This window comes from Epinephelus fuscoguttatus, linkage group LG11 (genome assembly GCF_011397635.1).
Source record: "Epinephelus fuscoguttatus linkage group LG11, E.fuscoguttatus.final_Chr_v1".
NCBI lineage: Eukaryota > Metazoa > Chordata > Actinopteri > Perciformes > Serranidae > Epinephelus > Epinephelus fuscoguttatus.
In genome coordinates, this window is record NC_064762.1 from 22,977,421 (window position 1) to 23,000,089 (window position 22,669).

A 22,669-nucleotide genomic window follows, 5' to 3' on the forward strand; every position below is an offset into this window, starting at 1 on the left:
CAAGCAAGGAAATCTCTGGCCTTACCTCCATAGTATTTTCTGTAGCTAAACAACCAACCCCAGAGTAGGCAATCTACTTCCCATTTACACCAGCACCACGTGCCCAGGGTACATAAATGGTCATGTGATATGCATTTTCAGGCATGTTAGTATGGACAGGGTTTTTTCTGAGACAGTGCTAAAACGCTTCATTTTAAAATGCCGTTTTGCAACAAAAGCGTGTTTATGTGGGTGTAACTATAGTGTTAAATATGATCAGTTGACCCGACTCTCATTGTTACATTGCGATGTAGAAGAAGTGCTAATTATGTTTTTGTTGTTCAAGTGCAAAAAGCTGTCTGAAAAACAGCTGTAACACTTGGCTGTTTTTAACAGTTACCCTAAAATGTGTACTTAATAGTGTGATTTGGCAGCCAGGACAAAGACAAGCCGGTCAGGGACAGTCAATAGACTTTAGTTCTCCAATCAAAGATTACTACGATAGAATTAAATGCAGTTCAAAGGCCTTTATCTTAAATCGTTTGGCTGACATGTGGTGTTGTAGGAATGTGGTTTGATGTTGCAGCGCACTACTACTTTAGTATCAGGGATGGAGTGTACCTCTTTACTGCAGCCCTGAATTATGGTTTTAGTCTGATAAAATTTCACCGTTGAGAGTGAGAAAATTTGGCTGTGGTGTTGAGCATTGAGGCTAGGGCATTAAGTGCCACGTCCTTGTAATGAGGGTATGGATGAATCACCAAATGGAGCCGCTGACTCTTGACTTTCATTCTGTCAAACTGTCCTGCTCTCGTCTGAGAAAGCGCAGAGGTTCAACTCCACTTGAATAGCCGAGTGTTCCCGAGCTCTTCTACTCTAATGAACATCTGGTTGAAGAGGCCACATTAACCAAGGACAGCTTGTTCTGTATGTTTATTGAATAACAGCAGGATGTTTTTTTTCAATATTACTGCACAAGGGGAGAGAGACAGAAATGAATGGCGTGAATAAAAGTTCTGACTGGAACAGATGTGGCAGCTCGTAGCAGCGAGAGCAGAAAAACGCTGGGAAAAGAGCGAGAGATGGCAGTACTAGTTTTTACTTTTGGCACAGTAAGCAAACAGCAGCGCTCCGTGCCATGCCTGCGAGTCGAGCAGTAGGATTTCTCGGCTAATTCATTTCCCCAAGCAGCAATATTTCCTCAAATAGAAGCACCATTAGCTTACCTTCAGTGGACCTCAGTTAGTGTATGTCACTGTCAAACTCAAGGTAAGTGCTTTATGTTAAAAATAAACTTTGCAGCGAGGCGCAAGTGAATATTTGATTGTCAGTGCTTTCTTACAAACAAATCACACAGCAGAACATATCCTGTGAAAAGGGGTGCAATCACTGTCACAATGAGGCCATCACATTTTTATCTCCCTGATTTATTTTTTATTCCAGACAGTGACGAGTTTGATCAGTGCCCCCTACACAATCCTGCCACTTGTTGTTGACATGCCCGGTGTGTTTGTTCAGGCCAAATGGACATTAACAACATGACTTAAAGTAGTGTGAATGCCCTACGCTGACACTCAGGTGCAATCTCTTTTGGGGTGGTGCATTGCAATCATTCTCCCATGTCAGGGGCTAATCACCCTGGCTCCCCTCCCACAATCCATCAGTGTCTGGAGGACGAGGCTTGCGGGGTTCTGGCAGCTGTTGTCGGGCTGAGTCAATCTGTTATGGTCGACGCCAGCATGCACAGGAGGGGGAGAGGAAGAGCTCTCAGGAGGACACAGCAAGCGAGGCTGCTGCCACTGCTATGGAAAGATAACAAGAGGATTTATTTGTTAGGAGGGCAGGATTTCAGTGCTTGTGTGTTAATTTTGCCGTGTTACCCGCTAACTGTTTTCCCTGTAAAATATGTGCAGGGGAAGGCCAGGTTGAAGGATATTACAGACACAATATTATAGCAAGACAATTAGGCGATGGACAGAAAATTAATCGGCAACAATTTTGATTATTGTCGATAATCTTTTGGTCATAAACAGGTTGAAACGCCAAATATTTTGTGGCTGCAGCCTCCTCAAAGTGAGGATTAGCGGCTTTTCTTTTTTATGTCTTCATAAATTGAATTTCTTTATGTTTTTGAATGTTGGTCAGACAAATAAGACATTTGAAGCCGTCACCTTGCATTCTGATGGACACGTTTTGTATCATTTCATAGACTATTTTGTGGCATTTCATAGACTGGACATTGAAACAATTAATTGGGAAAGTAGTCATTAATAATACAATAAAAACAATTGCTTGTTGCAGCCATTAATGATACAGTTATGTAGTGTAATAGCTTAAAAACTGGAACCAAAATTGATTTAAGTGCATGAACTTCTCCTGTGCCTAGCTCGTAGAGTCCATGTAAGCTCTTCAGTTGACATGTGTCAGCTGGCAGTTTTATATTGTGCTAATGATTTCAAGGTTTTGACTTGAATCCAGTCTTTTTAAAACAGCTTCATATCTACAAAGGAAGTGCCAGTGAATTATAGAATATTTACGCTAACAGCATCAAAGTGATATAAGTTTAAATTGGCCTTATTACTGAATGAGGACAGTTCTCTGTGGATTTAAATCACTTTCTGAGTTGTAGCCAGACGTAGCCTATTTTTCTGTGTGATTATCATGGCTTACAAACTAGTTGTGTTTATGGATTTAGCCAAATTGCTGATATTGCGGGGCTGGCACACAGTGGTTGTTGATGCTGGGAGAGGAAATTGGCAGAGACCTACAGAATTAGATTCAGTCGTCAAGGCAAATATTTGGAGCCATACTTCCATTTGCAGACTGTTGAGAGTTCACGGCTGTTCACAACTTTTTCGAGGGCAGACGGAGGAGAGAGGCACAATAAGTTATTTTTTGACATTTGTAGACATAATACCATACTGACAAAATGTCAGGCTTAAGAATGCTCAGAACTAAGTGAGGCAGTTGATGCCTACAAACCAGCAGGTGTAGTCGAGTAAACACTGGGGTTTTCTGTTCTAAACAGGCCTTTTTCTCAGGAGACGTTTGGACTAATTATAGCAGGAAACAGAGGTGTACATAATAACATTAATGATGGCTCTGTTCCATTTAGGTGTACGAGTAAGCCGTGTCAATGCACAATGGCAGGGCCCTGACACATTGTTATTTTTTACACCTGTGTTTGACAAGTCAGGGAGTCTACCGTGGACAAAGACCTATCAGTGTTTGTCTTGTATGGCACTCTTTATTTATGAGAAATTCAAGATAGTGAGTGTAAATAATGTGACAACAGCTGTTAGTCAGTTGACCACCATCACACAGAGATGTCCAAGTTAGTTAGTTATTAAGTTCGTTGTATTTGTCCCCACCAGACACCCAATATGTTCACAGTTGGGAAAATTTGAAAACACTTTGTGCACTACTGGTGTGTACATCATTTAAGTATTGTGTCGGTCAAGAGATACATACATATATACTAGGAATATTCCTGGTGACTAATTTCCCTGTCGGCTAAATGAAATGCCACTTAGCGCCTCGACTGAATGTCATCCAAAGTTTGTATTTGGTCTTTGAAGTATCTTTGCTTTTGATCAGTGTCTGAGCTTCATTGTGACATCACATTTCACCGCCCCATTGAATCTGTGTGTGCACCGCAATGCACATAAAGCCAGCAAAGTGTCCTCTAACTAAGCTAAATGAAAGAGCGCCACAGCTAGAAACAAAAACATGATTTACAGCTCAGCTTGTATTTGTAGCGTGTCACATCTATACGCAGTGACAAGTGTGATGTGTCTGTTTGTAGCTTCGTTTCACTGACTTCCATTGAAAGTGACTTGTAGCCTGTTGCAGTGTCACCTGTAGTGTGAACGCAGCATTAGTCATTATGACTTACTTTCATCTGTGCAGTAAAAATGTCTAAATAAAAAGCACCCAAGTAATGACTAAAATGCTTTCCTATAAATCTCAAATCAACAAAATTAAATACAGATTTGTACGAGATCTTTCACATAGTGCTAATATTCATTGGGTTGGCCTCAGGAAATAAAGAATCACGACACGAGGAGATTCAGTCGTTACAGCTATGATTTTTTTAATCTCCCCATGTACTCCTCTTAACGGGTACCCTACTTAAATATAGACCGACAGGATGTGGTGGGCACTGCCTTTGTTCAACTTTACCTCAGATGCTGCCTCACTGAGAGAAAGAGAGAGGTTTCTTTTGACACACGAGAGCCTCTCTGCTGCAGTGAACTCGACATGTATTCAATCACCGAAGCAGCTCCCACTCTTGAATACAAAAAGACTTGTGGTGTTTTTTCCTGCCCTCATTCTTCTTCCTGTCTTGGACAAACTGTTGAGACACTGAGCTGTGAAAGTTCATGTAGTTGCGACCTGCCAGATTCACTTTGCTCCAGATAAAGCGTGATTGTAACCCAGGTGACTAATTAACGTCGGCCCTGCCCTTCAAAACGGTGACATTTCGGCTTGCCAAATGTCCAAAGAGTCTTGATTAATGGAAGGAATTTACTTTAATGTAACTCTGCATGGCTGTAGCAAGACCTATTTGATAGGCGCCTGGCTGGAAAACTTCAGACAACCTGTCTTATTTTGTCTGAAACTGGACTATAACTATTAAGCAGTAGATGCTAGCATGAAATCCACAATGCTTATCCTGCTGAAGGAGGGAACTGTTGATCAGTGAGAAATTGGGATGTGATTGCCTAAATCTTAAACACTGAAACAAAAAAGAAACCTCAGGAGAAAATTTAGAAAAACAAAAAAAACCCAAAGAAGATTATTTTAGAGTGTGTCTAATGTGATAATATAAGCACTTTATTTAGAGGTCAGGGTTAGGTGAGGTGAGATAAAGCAGCGTGAGTAGACATAGATTGGTATTAATACCAAAATTAATTTAGGTAATAACATACAATTATAGCAACAGAGTAGCCACAACAATGCTGGTAAACACAGCCATATTTATCATGAAAGTGGTTTTAGTTTCTGTTTAGGTGACGCTCTAGACAGTGTATGACATGACGGGCCCGTTTGGAGCCTCAGACTCTTACGTCCCTTTTCATCTAAAGTAATTATGTAGACACGAATGGTTAAATGAGTACCATGTGGCAGCCTGTAATTACATTTTCGGTAATGAATGGGTTAAATACCAGTCGCAGGCATTTGAGCACCGAAATTCCCTCTGAAGACGGGGCTTGACAGTGTAGTTGCTGCATTACAGGGGACATAGGCATGCCCTGTTACAGGACATGGAGGAGACACTTGTTTGAACTACATCTCTTGTTAGTATTCCACATTCAGAGACCATATCTATATATATATATGAGGTTATTGGTGCTGTTGAGTCAATATTGGAGAGTGGGTGCTGCTCAGAAATTAAGATCTTATTTTACACCACTGTCAGTCCAAAAAACCTGCAAATTAAGCTTCACTCTGTGCAAAGGAGCTGTTAAACCATTTCAGAGGTTTTTACATTCTGCAGAGGAACAAGATTAGACAAGTCAGACAACAGGACCTTTGGTGAACAAACTAAAACATTTAGGAGCGATGTTGCTGGGTACACGTCCTGCGTTCCTGACGCTTTAAAATCTGAAAGGATACAGTAAGGATGCACCATCAATACACCATCAATGTGTCCACTAGATACACACTAATTTTTTTTAAAGAATGCCACATTGTGAACATCGTAGAGTATGTCTACTCAGAATAAACTTATTTTGAAAGTGTTTTCTGTCACTGAAACCGAGAGTGAAGTTTGTCATTTGGATGTTATTATCATACTGTCAGTGATGTGTTGGTATTTTTGTTTTGGTGCCCTGCACATATCTGCCATGGCTGTGTATTAGGGGGGTGGTTTTGTGTTTTGTGTAGCACAGATAGAAAAGCAAGCTGAAATGCTCTAGGATACTTACAGAATAAAGATATATCAGAATTGGAAAAATATAAAATACTACTAAAGTACTAAATTTAGACACAGCTATATACTGTACTATTTACACTATATACACCTTTTACTAATGCATATATGGAAATAAGAACATGTATATATGAGTATGGGTATTGACAGCTGTACAGGATAAATAGATAAATTATTAATATAACAAATACAAATCAGCTTTTGGTAGTCTACTAGAATAATATGATCATTTCTTTTTCATTCCAGATACATTTCACTGCTGCAAAACATGCTGAAAGTGAACGAGTGAACTTATGATGTCGTATCGTGGATCTCCTGGTGCTTCTCAACCCTACTGTGTATTGGCAAGAGTCTTGCAATACGATATATGTTATGCAACAGGATTTATAATTGAATATATTGCAATCCTGGAAGCAAATCTGACTTTAGGATAGTGGCACGCCCGTAATGACTCTGTCCCTTCATAGGCCTGTGTTCTTTGTGTTTACGCTACTGATATGTTCTTGCACTGGAGTGGAAGAGTCAAATGGCTGAAGATGAAAATGAAGATTACAACACTGAGTGATCTCTTTGAGAATCAATACAGTATCGTGATACTTGAAGTGTATGGATATTTTCTGACATCCCTAGACCTGACATCTGCCTGCCCATCCCCCTCACCTGCCGTCATCCCTGGCTCTCTGAAGCTCTGTGCGCCTAAGCATAGGTAGTGGTGACACAGCATGAAGGTCCCTGCAGACCACCATTTGACAGTGACCTTTATTTGTAGGTAAATATGTAGGATATTACAGACATTCCTGTTATCTTACGTCACAACATCTGCTGTGACAGCAGATGTTGTGCTCACTCATGTCGATGATTTACCGTCCAGGGGATGCGCCATGGTTAAATATTTTTACCAGCAGCTGCCATTTTCCATATCTCTCTACATATCTCACCAAAGACTACATTCGGTTTTGCTGTAGTCTCAGTAAGTGAAAGGAACACATAAAAACTCTTCTCAGAGAGAAAGAGAATATGCATATTTCTGAAAATGTTTGACTTAGTTAATTTGCACAGTAGCTTATGTATATTTTTTGAGTATCATATATCACGATCATATATCTGATTTGATTTGCTTGATCAAATCAAATCACATGTTGATGATGTTGGTGCTTTTTATGCCCAACTCAGGATGTGACATTCATGTCATGTTTTGCGAATAAATTGTATTTGAAGATACGGTTAGATATGGTTGTAGAAGATAAAGTTATCAGATTTGAGGTGTTGCTACATTGAAAGCCCATAAACATCACTGATTTGACCTTGCAAGTTTCAAAAGACAGCCTAATCCCTGCCTACTGAAAATTAAATGCTAATAGTAATAGCAATGCTGTAGTTTCTTCCACTAATGATCAGTCAATATAATCTCCAACATCACTCATTAATTCAAGAATCTCATCAGCCCCAAACTGTGTACGATTAATCAAGAAAGCTGGGTCAGCTGATTTATTTGTTGGATCAGAAAGTTGCACATAAACGTGTGTACTCACAAATATAACAGAATCTTTCATCTCTGCCGATGTTATTTCCTCCTCTCTCCTCGCTCATCTCACTGTCACCCTGTCTGACATTTTCTGCACGGCGAGATAAAGTGAAACTGAAGAAACCAAGTCAGCAGTGGCAGCAGCGAGTCAAAGGTGTCCTCAATTAGTCCGAGCTTTAGTGTCACTGCAGTTCTCTTTACAGTGGTGGAAAGCATTGAAGAAGATGTAGGAAATATTCTCCACATAGACACTTTAGAAAGACATGTAGCTCTTCAGGCTTGCAGTTGATAACCTCGTTAGCAGTCCAGCTCATATGCAAATATAATTAACCAGCTAAATGTATGACAAAACCATGCAGGAAGTGGAAAAGCCAGTGGAAAAAGCCAAGAAAATAGTCAAATGCTGCTTTTCACACCACATCAGGAACAATTAGTTGTGCATCTTGCCTCGGGTCTGCTCACTGAGCTCATACATCTGTATTTGACAATGCAGATTCAGCCTTCCTCTGTGGACTTGTAGTCGTTGTGGGGCATTTTAAACATTTAAAATAGACCAATTTTGACTGCACTTTGGTTTAAAAAGATTCACATCAATTATATTTGACTTCAAAACATGTTACCAGTCAAACCATAATTAAAGGAAAGAGGGAAAACCAGCTGAGAGTTGCTAACTCTGTCCTTTGTTTTCCAAGAGGAGTAAAGTAACAATGCTAACGAACCATTTTGGGGAAAACGAAGGACACGTAGTTAAATTTTTGCCTGCTGTGTGAGTTTCCCGCAAAGAAAAGGCAAATAAAATTTAAAATGTATCCCTTTTTTAGAAGTCGCAGCTCATTAGAAAAATGTGCGAGCTGTTGTGTGCTGAAAAGCGGGGGAGTCCTGTGTGTCTGTGCGTCTGCCCTGACTCTAATTGGCTGTCACATTCTCGATTCTCACCAACACAGTCAGAGTCTCTCCTCGCCTCACCCCTGTGGGGGCAGCTCGTGCCACAGCAGTTTTACAGCAGAGGCTTCAGTGACAGATTAGCACTCCCTGCACAGCCAGTGTGATGCATTTTGTTTGTCACTCTCCCAGCTCCTACAAAGACAGAGCCTCATCTCCGAAGATGCTCACAGATTGGTCAGCGGGTGCGGTCAAGTTGCCAGATGAATATTTTTGGATACATTTTAGATTTGTTTTACCTTGGATTGTCTTTTCAAAGTCGAGAGCGTGTGCCATCCCGCAAGGACATGGACACCTTTTTTTGAATTGCTCTCCTGTGTAATCTTTGTCATATTGCAGGAGCTTTGGAGGTTGGAAGGCGCCCAGGCCCATCTGTCATTATGAACTCATTCCTTCTCGCCCTCGCTTTCTCTGGTTATCTCTCCTTCTCTGTCTCTTTCTGTTTATCTACATCTCTCTCTGTCTCCACCGTGCTAAATGGTATCCAGCAAAGTTATAAATAAGCATCACTGGGCGAGTCGTATGATGTTTGTTTCTAAACAACGGGGCAGTGAAGGGTGGGTTTCCTGTCTGCCTCCGTTTGCCTTTGTCTTCTCCCAGTGTTTAATGCACACACTGAGAGATAAAGGTCAACACACTCATATATTTTCCACTGAGTAGGAGGTGGTCCTCACGGAGGGTGAACTTAATTGCTCCTGTGCCGGGTCATCACCGCACCAATACTCCTGATGATCACAACGGCCTCGCTGTCGTCTCCTCAGCATTATTAGGTAATAAGAAGAGCAGCAGAAAGCAGCATGCAGTGTTTTCAGTAAAGCACATTAGGCTTGAACTAAATGACAATAAAAAGTGAGAAACTATGTACATTTGTCAACCGTCAAATTTTTCGAACCTGTTGATAGCGTGTAGGTTCGTTCACGATAATTCCGGTATAATTTTTAATATCATATGAAAAATTCAGATCGTTATACTCGCAGTATTTCATTTTGTTGACATATTGACGTCATACTGTTACCCATGGCAACAATAAGCATGGCTGAAAGCGAAATTATTACTGACTCTTCATTGGTTCCAAAAAGAGGAGCAGCTTCAGTAGTGTGGAATAAACTGTGGCGTCCTGAATGTTTTATGAACAGCCCCGGACTTCTCAGACTCTTTTAGTGAGTTACTGCTCAGAGGGAACTCATTCAGCGGCTGCTCTGGCAGCAGCACAGCGTCTCTCCCTCTCCTCTCTCACCGTGCGCACTCAGGAGTCAGTGTCTCAAGTGATTTTGTTATAAACCTTTGGTAATGTAAACCTACAGTACATGACGCACGCGTCTCGACAAAAAACTACATATATGTGAATGTGCGATGATTTATATTATTATTTAAGTTATTTTTCCAAATACAGTTTCTCAATTGGATTTTCACAAAAGTTAGAAATGATATCTATTAATATTCGATATGAACTTGTGTGTACTATGATAGAAGATTTAATTAATGTTGCCCACATCAAGCACATCATTAGAATTGGATGAGGGCTGAGAATTCTTTTCATCTGTCTAGGATTTATTTTAATTACACTGAGTATGTCAACATGCACACTAATATCCTGGTATTGATCTTATTTGGGATGTAATGTTTACATGGAGTATGTGAAACCTAGTTGATATCTTTGTATGGAAGATTCTGATAGATCTCCACATTATCTGCATCATTTGCAAATATGCCATTGACTCTTCCAAATCCAAGCCTGTCTCTACCATATCTGTGCCAGCGTAGTACCCTCAGCAGTTTAGGATGAACCTAGTTTGTTTTGGACTTAAAGGGATACTTCAGATCTTTTGAAGTGGGGTTGTATGAGGTACTTATCCACAGTCAGTATGTTACCTTCATTGCATCGCAGTTGGCTGCCACCAGTTTGGAGAAACAGACAGGAGTACTGTCACAGAAGTTAAGCAATGATCTGTAGAACTTCCTTATTTCTACGTATTATGGCAACTGTACTGCACACTATATTACGCCATAGATCAAATGTTTTGGTCAGACTTATGGAAGGTGTGAAGATGGCGGGTCATGGCAGGTTTTATTGTATCAACTACATGAGCACTTTAGGAACACTAAAGGACACTGAGGTAGATTAACTTAAAAAAAATAACTTCACATAAATTAACATAATGAGGGCCAGTCACAAGGACAAGGACAGAGACAAGGACTGAGTGCTATGGGTCAAGTGTGTGTGTGTTTGAGAGAGAGAAGAGAAGGTGGAAGGTGGACTATTGCAAGCAATCATTCTTTAAGTTATAAATAAATGACTCAGAACACTGCTTTGTCATTTTTTGACCTGTCTGAACCTGTGATATTTTCTAGTAAGCTTACCCGAACCAGCACAACCTGTGGGTCAACCCATGCATCGCCAATGTGCCTGGTGGATCTGCAATCTCAAGTTTATTAGCAGCCATCCTGAGAGTGCAGCCTTGTTATGTAATGAGAGCTCACTGCGCTGCAGCAGTTATGGTGGCAGCAGAAGACCAAACCACATGACACAAGAACCATGGCAGTTTGTGTCGCCGTTTTGGTCGTGGTTTCAGAACCGTTATGCAGCTACTGTGGAGACAGTCGGGTACATTTATGAATCAGAGTATACAGACCAGGGGCTTTTTCAGAGGGAAACTGAATGGGCCAAAACAGAGAGAAAGGGCAAACGTATGTGGAAACTGGAGGCCAAGAAAGAGCAAAAGCTATGTGATGGTGCAGATGTGGAAACTGTAAGCCCACGAAGCTACTGCTGCCATGCGAGGGTCTTGGTTATGTGTAGGAATATGAAAGTCCAGAAGTACAGACGTTATGAAAATGTCAATCACAATCTCCCAAAACCCAACTTAAAAAATGAGCTGTTTTGTACAACTGAATTGATGTTAATTCTATGAAATAAAAAGGGAGGAAAGAAGCTTATGTCTCGTATTTAATGTAAGTGAATGAATTCCTCAAAGAAGTCAAGGCGTGCTGCTTACAGTAACAAAGAGTCTATATTATCATGACATATCGACCAAACTCTGATCTTTTTCAGGGTCAAACATTTGCACACAGACGAGTCAATTAAGTATAAGCTTCAGTCACACAAAAGATTTCCACAGCCACATTTAGCTCCCTCATTACACCTGTGCTCAATACGTACATATGGATTTGGTTGAAACCGGATACAGCTAATACCAGTAAATGAGTGATGGAACAAAAAGAACAAAGTAATAACATTTGAAATTATTGAAAAAGTTGTCATTAATTTTCACTCTGTTAGTCAACTAATTGTTTTAGCACTAAAACAGTTTGTTCTCTTATTAAATTATTCTTGGATCTCAAAAAGTCCTGAATTTTCTGACTTTTTATTACCTCTTCGAGAACCACTCCACAGCCCTACAGCCATTTCTGTAATTTACCAGTGGAAAAAAAGAGGTCCTTGAGATGGCTCAGTCAGCCGTCTGCAGATGAGCTGTGATCCATGCCTGCAACAGCTGCTCCCCTCACACAGCCCTGTGACTGTGCTTTCCCCTGCAGCTGCCTCCATCCCCCCCCCCCATCACCTCCACAGGGAGTGCCCTACCCCGATCCTCTCCATGAAATCACAATTAATTATTTGAAGGGTTGTCTGCAAGCACAATGAGCCAGAGCCCCTCAAGGGGAGAATGCATCAGGATAACCTAGAGTCCCAGAAGCTGTGATGAGTTTCTGAAGTGCAGCGGCATCTCCTCCAGAGGCCTGTGCTCACTGCTGCAGTAAGCTAGAATTGTTTATGTTTGGATTTACAACACTCGCATGCTTCAGTTTTTACGAGTATCTCTTTTTTTTCTTCAAAGTACAGCTTAGGGCTGCAACTAATAAATGCGTAGCATGTATAAAAATAGTGAAACATGCCTGTCACAATTGCCTGAAGCCCGAGGTGAAATCTACGAATGTCTCATTTCGTCCAACCATTAGTTGAAGACCCAAAGACAGTCAGTTTGAAATGTTATAAATACAGCAAAACAGCAAATCCACCCATTAGAGAAGTCGGAGACAGGAAGTGTTTGGCATTTTGCTGGAAGAAAATGAGAACCAATTTTCTGTTAGTCACCTAATCGACAGCTCTAGTGCGGCTCCATGTTAGGAACAGAATGGAGTGATTAAAGAGACAATTTATGAGTGCATGAATGCTGATTCACACTCTCTGACAAGTTACGAAAATCCATTAGAAAAAGTAGGAAAAAAGGAACTATTGATAAACACTCTCAGTGCCCTCAGCACCTATTATAATGTGATATGTGTGCAGAACACTTAATTATGCAGAATGAAAAAAACAGTATGGTTTTTTTTAATTGATTTCACTGCATTTACCATAAGTGGTCCCAACCGTACGGTACATATAACCTTCCTACTGTTGCCGTAGAGGTGCTAAGTGGCTGACTTGAGGGAAATATTCAGGTATTAATGTCTGTAACATTGTAACACCACAGAAAGAGCCCTTCCTTTGTCCTTGGACTGTTTTTTTTTTTTTTTTTTCAGACCATTGTAGTTTGGATATACTGTAAGCTGTGGCAAATATGGACAAAGCTATTTTGTGTCACAGAAACAAGAATGAAAGGTGAGAATGTTGGCAGCATAGCTCTGGGGATGGCAATGTCGTTACTTTGGTCCAGACTGAAATTCCTCAAAAACTGTTAAATAAATTGCGATGATTTGTTGAACATACATTCATGGTTACCAGAGGATGAATCTGTATTTGGTGATCCACCGACTTTTCCTGTAGCATCACCATGAGGTACTTTTTTTCGTTTTTTGAAATATCTCAGCAATCACTGTGCAAAAAACCCTACAAAAAATCTTTCTTGGCAAGTTGCTGTCCAGTCATATTGTGGGAATTTCTGCTTCCCAAAGACTTTATATCTACTATGTACCCAAAGCTTTATCTCCGTGTCTAAAAAGTGAAGCCAATGTGGAAGTGACTGAAACTAACATTCTATCTAATGTCCAGCAGGGGGAGACTCCACTAGTTGCTAAAAGACATCAGACTGCATAAACGTCTATAGCCCCCTTTGCACTACCTGTTCAAGGTGGCCGCCTTGCCTTCCTGAATATAAGGTACGATTGTGGAATGGAAGGATATAGCAGTCTTGCCTTTAAGCCATGGAGGTAGTATTAGTGCCGAAACGGTGTCTGTATAAACAGGACAGCCGGCAGGACGGGTATCAACATTTCAGCAGCGTGTTATGTGTGTGACCCACTATGGGAGATTTAAAAAGCAGTAAGTAGCAGTTAGCAGCTAACTCAAAGAAGAAGTACAGTGGCCGTAAATGTCTACAAATTTGGAAAACACTGAGGTCTGGGAGGTCCTTACTGTCTGAGCAGAGGACAAGATCAGGTGCCATATAACAGAGACGGTAAATGATTGTGACTGACATGTTAAGCCATTGTTATTGTTTAGAAATCACTGGTGATGCATATGTTTAATGTCACATGAGAGACAGAAGTTGTTGTGTCAAATGTCACACCCAGTACACCTCTTCTGATTCTGTGATGGCAGCATGCAGTCTGTAATCACACGCTGGAGTGGAATGACGCCACCATCATTTGCTTGTGTGTAGAAATGCAAAAGAGGCATAAAGAAGGGTCTTCACAGCGGCCCTATATAATGATCTCTGTAAAAAGGGCTTACGAAAAATTGACCCTACTTCTCACTTGATTCATTACCTCAGTAAACTTTTTCCTAATGAGTGTATTGTCTCAATTGCTAGTTTGAAGTCTTCTTCAATACATCATGATATTCAGTTTGTAACTTATGATCCCATTTTAAGTAAAATAGCTGATAAAGCAGGGTATGCTTTAGGGTGTGGCTACCTTGTGATTGATAAGGTGCTACCACGACAGTCCGCTTCTGGCCTCTCAGAAGTGCAACCCTTTTTTTCTAATATGGTCATGTCTGGCTCCAAAAACAGGAAATGGTTGATGTCAAAGTGGCTATATCCACTTCTTTTATACAGTCTTTGCATGTGCCTTTTCAAGAGCCATGATGGGTGTGAAATATTGTTCTGTTTCTAAATGTAGCAAAGTAAAAACAACATATATAGATGGAGCATTCTTGTGTTTGGGAAGCAGAAATTCTTAAAATATCTCAACAGCTTTTAGATGGATTGCCAGGGAAAATTGTTCCGCACATTCATGCTCCCCTCAGGATGAATTGTAATAACTTTGATCTCCTGGCTTTTCATCTAGTGCCGTCTTCAGGCAAATTTTCACTTTGGCCAGTACTTTTGTTTATGACAAAACACCTGCAAAACTAATGACATCCTCATCCTCCTTAGCTGGAGTTTGTGTTGAGCACTAATAAGTAAATGTCAACATGCTAACACACTGAAACTAATGAACAGAAATAAACATGTTAGCATTGTCACTGTGAGCATGTTAGCATTCAGCTAACAGCACCATTGTGCTCACAGTTTCTTGGAGCCACAAGCATGGCTGTAGACTCTTGGTCTTGTTTCCATTTAAATAGAATAATGATTCAGTGTTTGCACTTTGGACCAGAAGCACAGCCAGACTAATTGATTATGAAGGAGGCTGTCTGACAAATTCCGAATTGCTTTATGACAGTTTTTCTTGTTTTATTATTTATTTTCAGATTGATTTAGCAGTGAGTCACACATAAAGCAGTGGAAGAGAGTATTTGAAGTGCTGTGGAAAATCACTGTCATTCTTATCATTAGAAGTAAGCCATTTCTTCTCGAGACATTAAAAGAAAAATCAAAAATTCATCTCCTTAACATTTCAGTCCTCGCAGTCGCTACCTCTTGGAGCCTTGCTACCAGGGGCCTTATTAAAAATACAAGCTGTGTGATCTTTCTGTCAGCCCTGAAATCCCTCAGTTCATCTTACTATCTGTCAAAAGCTCTGTCAGATGCCTCATAGACAGGCGGAAAAAACAAACACCCTCACTTTATGTGTCACTCCTCAGAAACTTCAGCTTTCACTCATTCACAAACTGCTCCAGCTGCCTCTCCTGTTCCTCCCCGCATGAGATGCGACCCTTGAGTTGATTGCGGTCAAGTAAAAACCTGTTATAGTTGGATGTCAGTTCTGTCTGTGCTTCCTGTTTCTTCATAGAGGAATTTCAGGACTGTCTCAGAAAGCCAGTGTGCAGAGAGACTGTTCAAACATTTATACAAGCGCTTGCCCGCAAATGTCTGGGAACTTGGAAGCAGCGTCTCACTTCTTCATTCAGGCTCTGAGCTCAGCACCTGCTGCTGTTATTCTTTTGACTTCAGATGAAGATATTCTTCCAGACCTACTTGGTATTAATCACAACACGATGCATCTCCGAGCGCCGGCAAACATTACATGCTTTCACGCTCCCTGACTCGGCATGAGCCAGCAACTTGATCTTGATTGATATTAAAGCGCGTGTTGAATGCATCTCGTCAGTTTGCATACCTCTAAATCAAATTAACAGACTGCTAGACTAATGCGGTCTGCGTTATTCATAGGCCTGACCAGTAATTTGCTGACTAAGTCATTGCTCGCTCGGTGCTCACCATGTGAAGCAAAAGGTTTTTTTATCTGGGTCATCAGTGAGGCGGCTGTGCTTTAGCTTCTCCTTTCCCCTGAGAAGACTACAGAACACTTGAATTGAACGTGCTGCAGGATTCAGCTCTCTGAAAAGCTGCTGGATTGTATATCATATTTGTATTGATTTGCAGTATGAGTAATGGAGTATTTACACTACAATATACAGAGATTAGTGATCATCTGCGAGATGTAATTCAACACGGTGAAATCTATTGAAAGAATAATATAAACTGTTACTTGGTCCCTGCAGCTGTACAGTGACTAATGCCCAGAGGCTTTAGACTGTGTTGTAGAAGGGCTTTGACACACCAAGCCAATGGACAGTTGTTGGTGAGCATCTGTTGTCCAAGATTTTGAGGTATGTCCTGCATTGTTGGCACCAGTCAGCCCTCATCACCTGTTTTTGGGCCTATTCAGCATGCTGAATCAGTGTCGGAGCAAAGGCTGTGCCCAATTAGTCGACTAGAGCAGTGGTTCCCAACTGGTGGGTCTTGGTCCAGAAGTGAATGGACCACAAGTGACTAGAGAACGTGTCGAGTTTGTAAAAAACACACTTTATTTTGAAGTACAATGAATTTCCGGCACAGAGCTTTTACTTTGAAATGCCATTCCCTGCTGTAGAGTGAGTGACAAACAGAAAGCTACATAACATAGACAGCAAACTATCTAAACAACATGGCCAAACGCAAGTATGACGCTGAATATATTAAACTGTGTGGACCTTGGACTAATGACTAAGGAGAAATGTGGACCCTCTCACTGGACCAGTTGGGAATCACTGGACTAGGGGAAGCAACATTACTACCTTTGCTAATCACCACAAGAAATTAGTCGGTTGACCTTAGATACCCAGAGGGAAATGAGATGAGTTTGGATCAGCAAGGGAAACTAGAGAAACTCTCTCTGTTTCACATATATACAAACACACGTGTGCTCCCAATGGTTGGAACCGCATGCGCACGACTGGTACAAGTCCGCAGCTGTCTTTGGATGTTTAACATGGAAAGTATGTCCGAGTCTAATACACACAGACTTGTGCAAGCTGGATGTCTTCTTGCTTGGCTGAATGAGAGAGGCTGAATTTGGTCCCAGCAACCCTGGGTGTATGTATGTGTGTGTATATACAAGAGAGCTACTGCGAGTGTGTGTTTTTGAGTGGAGATGAGGCTGGGCGTTAAATACACAGTAAATAAATGTTGTGTAACTTTTACTTAGTGAGCTGTTGTCATGTTTTGTAGGATAATGTGTCATGTTCATATTGCACAGTGCAAAGTACCGCTCATTTCACCGGCATTTAAAATATAAATATTTAAAGCGATAGCCTACCTCTGCACCCTTCTGTGTGTCAGCTCTGGTAGTTACCGGCTACACTCCTCCAAGTGGTTGTTTTTTAATGTACCCTGTGTTTTAACAGATGTGAAGATCTAAAATTAGAAACACTTACATCCATCAATGGATTTAAGGGCATCATAAAGAATGTGGCGACAGACACATGTGCTTGTTGTTCTTGAGAGGCCGCTATGTTTGAATAGTTGTTGTTTTGTTGTGGATTTTTGTATTATATGTTGTATTTGTTGTATTTTAAATGTGTTTGATTGGCTGCTACCTCGCCTAGGTCTCTCTTGTAAGAGAGACAGTCAATCTCAGTGGGACTTCCTGGTTAAATAAAGGTTACATAAATAAAAAATACATATGATTTGGTTGATGAAAAATGTGATTAATGATTTCATCAGAGTCAGCCTTTGTTGCCACGAGTTCTTTGATGTCGGCGTGTCTTGGCTTTAAGGTGAAGGCGAGGACGGGCGTGCCAGTACCTCTCTCTGACTGCAAATGTATTTTATAGCTCACTCTCACTCTTGTGCCGCCCTGTATGCCTAAAGCCTATAAGTGAAAATGGCTACAACGGTAGTCCTTTAGGTGCTTAACACCAAACCGCCTCACAGCTCAGCGGTAGGTAATGATGGCATTATCATTGATCCCCGCAAAGTAAATCCAGAGCGATCAATGCTTCCCTATGTGTTTTCCCATGCAGACAGCAGTCAGATTAAGCCGACTGCAGCAGAGAGAAGACATTCTGCAGATTAGAAAGCTACATCTGAAGAGATTGAGATTTAGTTTCTATCTGTGTGTGTGTGTGTGTGTGTGTGTGTGTGTGTGTGTGTGTGTGTGTGTGTTGCTCTGTTTCCCGGAGGCAGCCACGGGCAGAGCTTTAAACCAGCATGCTTTTTGGCTCCAGATTAGGCCTAGCAACAGCGTTTGCCAACATCTGTCTGCCATTACCCCTGTGACACTGGCAGTCATGCAGCAATTAATCAGACTGTTGTGATAGTCGCCACTCGGTCACTCTGCACCTCGGGCACATCACCGAGCAGCAGGATGAGGGGCAGCGTTCAAAGGGTCGTCTGCCCTGGGAGTTTTTACTGTACGTGTCCCCTCCTAACTACAAAAACCATTGGCCTGTAGTTACTTTGGAGGACCAGAGCATCTTATCTAACTTTAACCTCGATTGTTCTGTTTCCCTATTTGACTGTGGCTGTACCTTTGTAGCCGAAGATACACTGTGCAGTCACTTCTGTATCTAATGCGTACTGATGCTCTGTTGTTTCTGCTTAAGATGGCATTAGGAAAAGTCAAGTCAGTCTCTCGTCACTAACTTGGTAATGCTGTGGCAGTAAATGCAGAAGTATCCAGGTGGCTGCCAGGAAATGCAACTGTATTTGACAAGGTGTATTATGATTGAAGATGGGAATCACAAGGCAGCATGTTTAAATTGTTTTAGAGGGTGTATTTGTGTGGCACTGAATTTGCAGCCTTTAAATCAATCTTAGACACTAGGACTGAAACAGTAAGTCAGTAGCAAGGAAATTAATCATCAGTAATTTTGTAATTTTGATTAAATTTTAAAGTCATTGATCAAAAGAAAAAAACTAAACGTGCAATTTCAGGCTTCTCAAATATGAGGATTTGCTGCTTTTGCTGTTTTATATCATGGTAAATTGATTATCTTTGAGTTTTGGACATTTTAACCTGTCAAACTGGGCTCTTGGAAATTATGAAGAGCATCTTTCTGTGTTTGGTGACATTTTTAAGACTACATCATCAATGAAGTAAACATAAATATAATTGACACACTATTCAGTCATAGAAATTGTCAGTTACAGAGCACGTTTTGAAGCTTGATGCATCTTTTTTCTTTCTCTTGCTTGATAACGACTGAATTATCTGACCTTAGTTTTACCACTATTAAGCAGGGAAGAAAACCCACAGATCTGTACCTTAAAATCTGCATTAAAAAACTGAGGAAAACTGGGGAGCACCACCAGCTGGTCCAGGAGCTTCACCTAAACGATGGTCAGTGTCACGCTTGTTTTAGGATCAGTTGGGGAAAGTTTGATAATCTGCTGTCAATCCTCAGGCCTAATTATGGTTGCTAAACTTTAGAGGTAGTTGAGGCAACAGTTTGCTCAGATATGTCTTACAGCTTGTAGGGTGATGATGAAAGCAAGCTAACGTCAGCTTAACACTGTATGCTACCACTTGTTGCCAGCAGCAACACAGAAGGGCTCTCAATTTATGTGATGGGACGATGGAAAAAAAAGCAATGACGTCAAGTGTTTTTTCCGCTCTGAGTTGAAGTTTGAAAAAAGAATCTTCAACTTTGAGTTATATTCTTTTTTTTTTTTTTAAACAATGCTTCACTCATGCTTGAGAACCATTACAAAAAGCCGCCCCACACTGCTAAAACACGCTCTGCCTGATCGTGGCCTAAGTAGGCAGAAGCTTACTGAAGTTTAATCTAATTACTTTACTTTAATCACTTTACTGCAATGCAGCCTTTAAAACCAGGAAAAGACAATACTTACTGTGACACCCAAAATTTAAGACGATATCTTATATAATGCCCAGCACTAAAATATACTGTACTGGTCCTTTCAGTCATTTCAGTTTCTCAGATGTGATGATTTTTTTCTGTGTTACATCACTGTGAGATGATAATGTTCGCATTTTTGTTTTTTGTCAGACAAAACAAGGAATGTTAAGAAGTCTGGGGTCTGGTGAATCATAATGACAGTCTTCATTATTTTCTGACAATTCTAAATCCATTAATCCAGAAAATAATTAGGGAAATTCATTGCTAATGAGAATCGTTAGTTGCAGTCCTGTTGATGAAATGAAAAATACGTGGGCAGAGGTGTGTTCCAAGTATGTTACAACTCATAACGGCATTTATTAGCAGGAAAATGTTTTTCATGCAGCCTGATGGTATGTAAGATTTAAGGTGCAGCTACAGGGAGACAAGTAGCAGCAGGATGTCGGTCATTTTAGGCAAGGTGAAGTCACGTGCCTGTCATGTGATTGGCCAGTACCTTTCCTCATTCCTCTCCTTGACAGGCACACACAGACACACACATACACACACGCCAGCTGTGTTGCAAGATGCTGTTTTTCAGGAGACGGGGGGAGAAGTAATCTCTAAACATCAGAAATGCCCGTCACATGGAGGCAGCACAGAGAAATGATTACTCGACTCAGACAGAATGAAAAATGACTTTTTTCCCCCCGTGTTTGTTTTTTAAGATGATATCTGTCTACGTTGTGATCTAACCAGCCGGCAATGAAAGCGTTAGAAGCACAGAAGTTTGAATTCACCGGTACTGGGAATAATATCCTTATCGAGAGGAGCTGTTATGTCGGCAAAAGGTAAACAGCACCTGCGTTCTTTTTTGGCTTCTGGTCCCTGTGACTGTGTCACTCTGAACCGCGCTGCTTTATCAAGGCTCGCGCTCAGTGTTGTGGGCTTAGTACTGTATGTGATAAGGACTGTTTGGCACTTGGCCTATCGTCCGACGTCCTCGGGGCTTGGGCTGTGTTGTGATATAGCTGTAGAGCTCAGAAAGCAGATTGCCTGCTGCTTGTTGAGAGAAACAATCTGTGCTGAAATTTAGATTATGCACTTGATGTAAGGATCTCTCAGAGACGTTCACGCCCGTTCAAAGGGACCTAATATAACTTCTAGTTTTCTGTGGATTGTAGCCCGGAGCTATATTTTCAAAAACATCTGCACAATGCAGTTCCTGAGGTCTTGATTTATTTTGTATATTCTTTGTGTTTTCTAACAAAATGAAAATGAGCCGAAGAGGGAGATGTATTTGAGTTTATTGTTGCATTGATCTTTAAGATAAAACACTAGCCATTATATCCTGAAAGCTCACCACCAGCGGTCTCCAGAACATCTTGGAGACTTTGAAATAAAACTGGCAGGAGCACAGTAGTCTGCATCAGAAGGTGCAGCCGGTTGTGAAAGAGTCTTTTTCTCTTCCGAGCCACGCAAGATAATTCAACATCACTCTCAAAGATGGACCGTTATCAGGGATGCTCAGTAATTTGAGTCTGTGATGAGGTCGGGATGCAGGAGGAGGCCTTAAATGAGATTTGCTGGAGGTGCTGGTGGTGTTGGCACGCCCACTGTGTGTAGTTTACTCGTGATGGCTCTCCCCTGATTTGTGCTCTTTTCTGTGTGACTTGGAAAGAAAGCAAATGAAAGAAAAAGATACCCCCTGGTACTCTGCAGTGCACTGATGATTTTTTTTTCTCCCTGGACTGGGCAATCATGCACATAATGCAGCGAGAAAAAGGATGAGCTGCCGAGTCTTGCTTCATAAAGAAACATTTTACAGTGGCTGAGGATGGAAAGCCTGGCTATAAATAAATGTTAGTGTGGACCTTTCCTTAGGGGCCTGCAGCCTTTCACCCCTCGTGTCTTTGTAATGTCAAACAAGATGTAACCGACTGATATAAAAGAACAAAGTGACCGGCATCTCGGCTGTATCTGATGAGTTTGCTTTGCCAAATGTAGCTTGCAGTTCTCAGTCATAAGTTTTACAGGGGGCATTTTGCACACAGGTATTTCTATAAATGTCTTTTTTAGTGCATTTTTGGCCTTGTGTTCACACTAGGGATGTGTGCAATTAGTCAACTAGTCGATTTAAACATTGCTACCCTTGCTTGCTGGCACTAGAGATACGAGTCTGTTAAACTGTTATTATTATCATTATGTGATTGCAGTCACCCAATAAAATGCAGTTGTAAAAATCAGGCATATTTCCGAAAGCTTTATCCCCTAAAGAATATTGTTTTCAATAAAGTTGTTGACTTTTATTCAGTGAGTGGTTGTCATGTTTTGTAGGATAATGTAGTAAAGATCAGGACATTGCCGGAATACATGCTGAAGAAGGGCGTCTTGCCCAAAATCTTCGTGTGGCAGAATCTATACTCTCTTTAATGTCTTTACTTTATTATAAATTACATTAAGGATCCAGCACCCAGTCTGAAAGTTTAAATCGTGAGTGAGCGCATTGTTTCTTATCTTTGTAGGATAATGTGCAACGTTCATAACGCATGGTGCAAAGTGCTACACATTTCAGTGGCATTTAAAATCTGATTTGGTCATTTAAAAATGTGATTAACAATCATTAATGGCTCTTATAATATACACAATATTTTTTTCTGACAAGTTTTACCTCAATTACCTCAATTTTAACTGTTTTCTGACTGTTTTCTTACTTTTTGTCAACTAGTATGAGTTTAAACCTTATTTAAATGTCAGGGAAATAAGACATTAAGAACATCTCTACTGGAGAAGAACCTTTTGTGAAACTCTGTCCAGGGTGAAAGTTTATAGAAACTCCACCTTTGTGAGGCGTCACAAA

General features: G+C 40.8%; 1 protein-coding gene across 2 annotated transcripts in view; it reads left to right on the forward strand.

Moving 5' to 3' along the window:
- Positions 1 to 22,669, forward strand: part of extl3 (exostosin-like glycosyltransferase 3) — a 40,264-nt gene that overhangs the window by 4,520 nt on the left and 13,075 nt on the right. The window contains exon 1 of one of the 2 annotated variants that reach the window (XM_049590218.1): positions 20,514 to 20,660. The exons of the other annotated variant lie outside the window; for it this stretch is intronic. The gene's annotated coding sequence lies outside the window, so the exon portion shown is untranslated. Of the gene's footprint in view, positions 1 to 20,513; positions 20,661 to 22,669 lie in introns of those variants that run through there. 2 annotated transcript variants of the gene reach the window in all.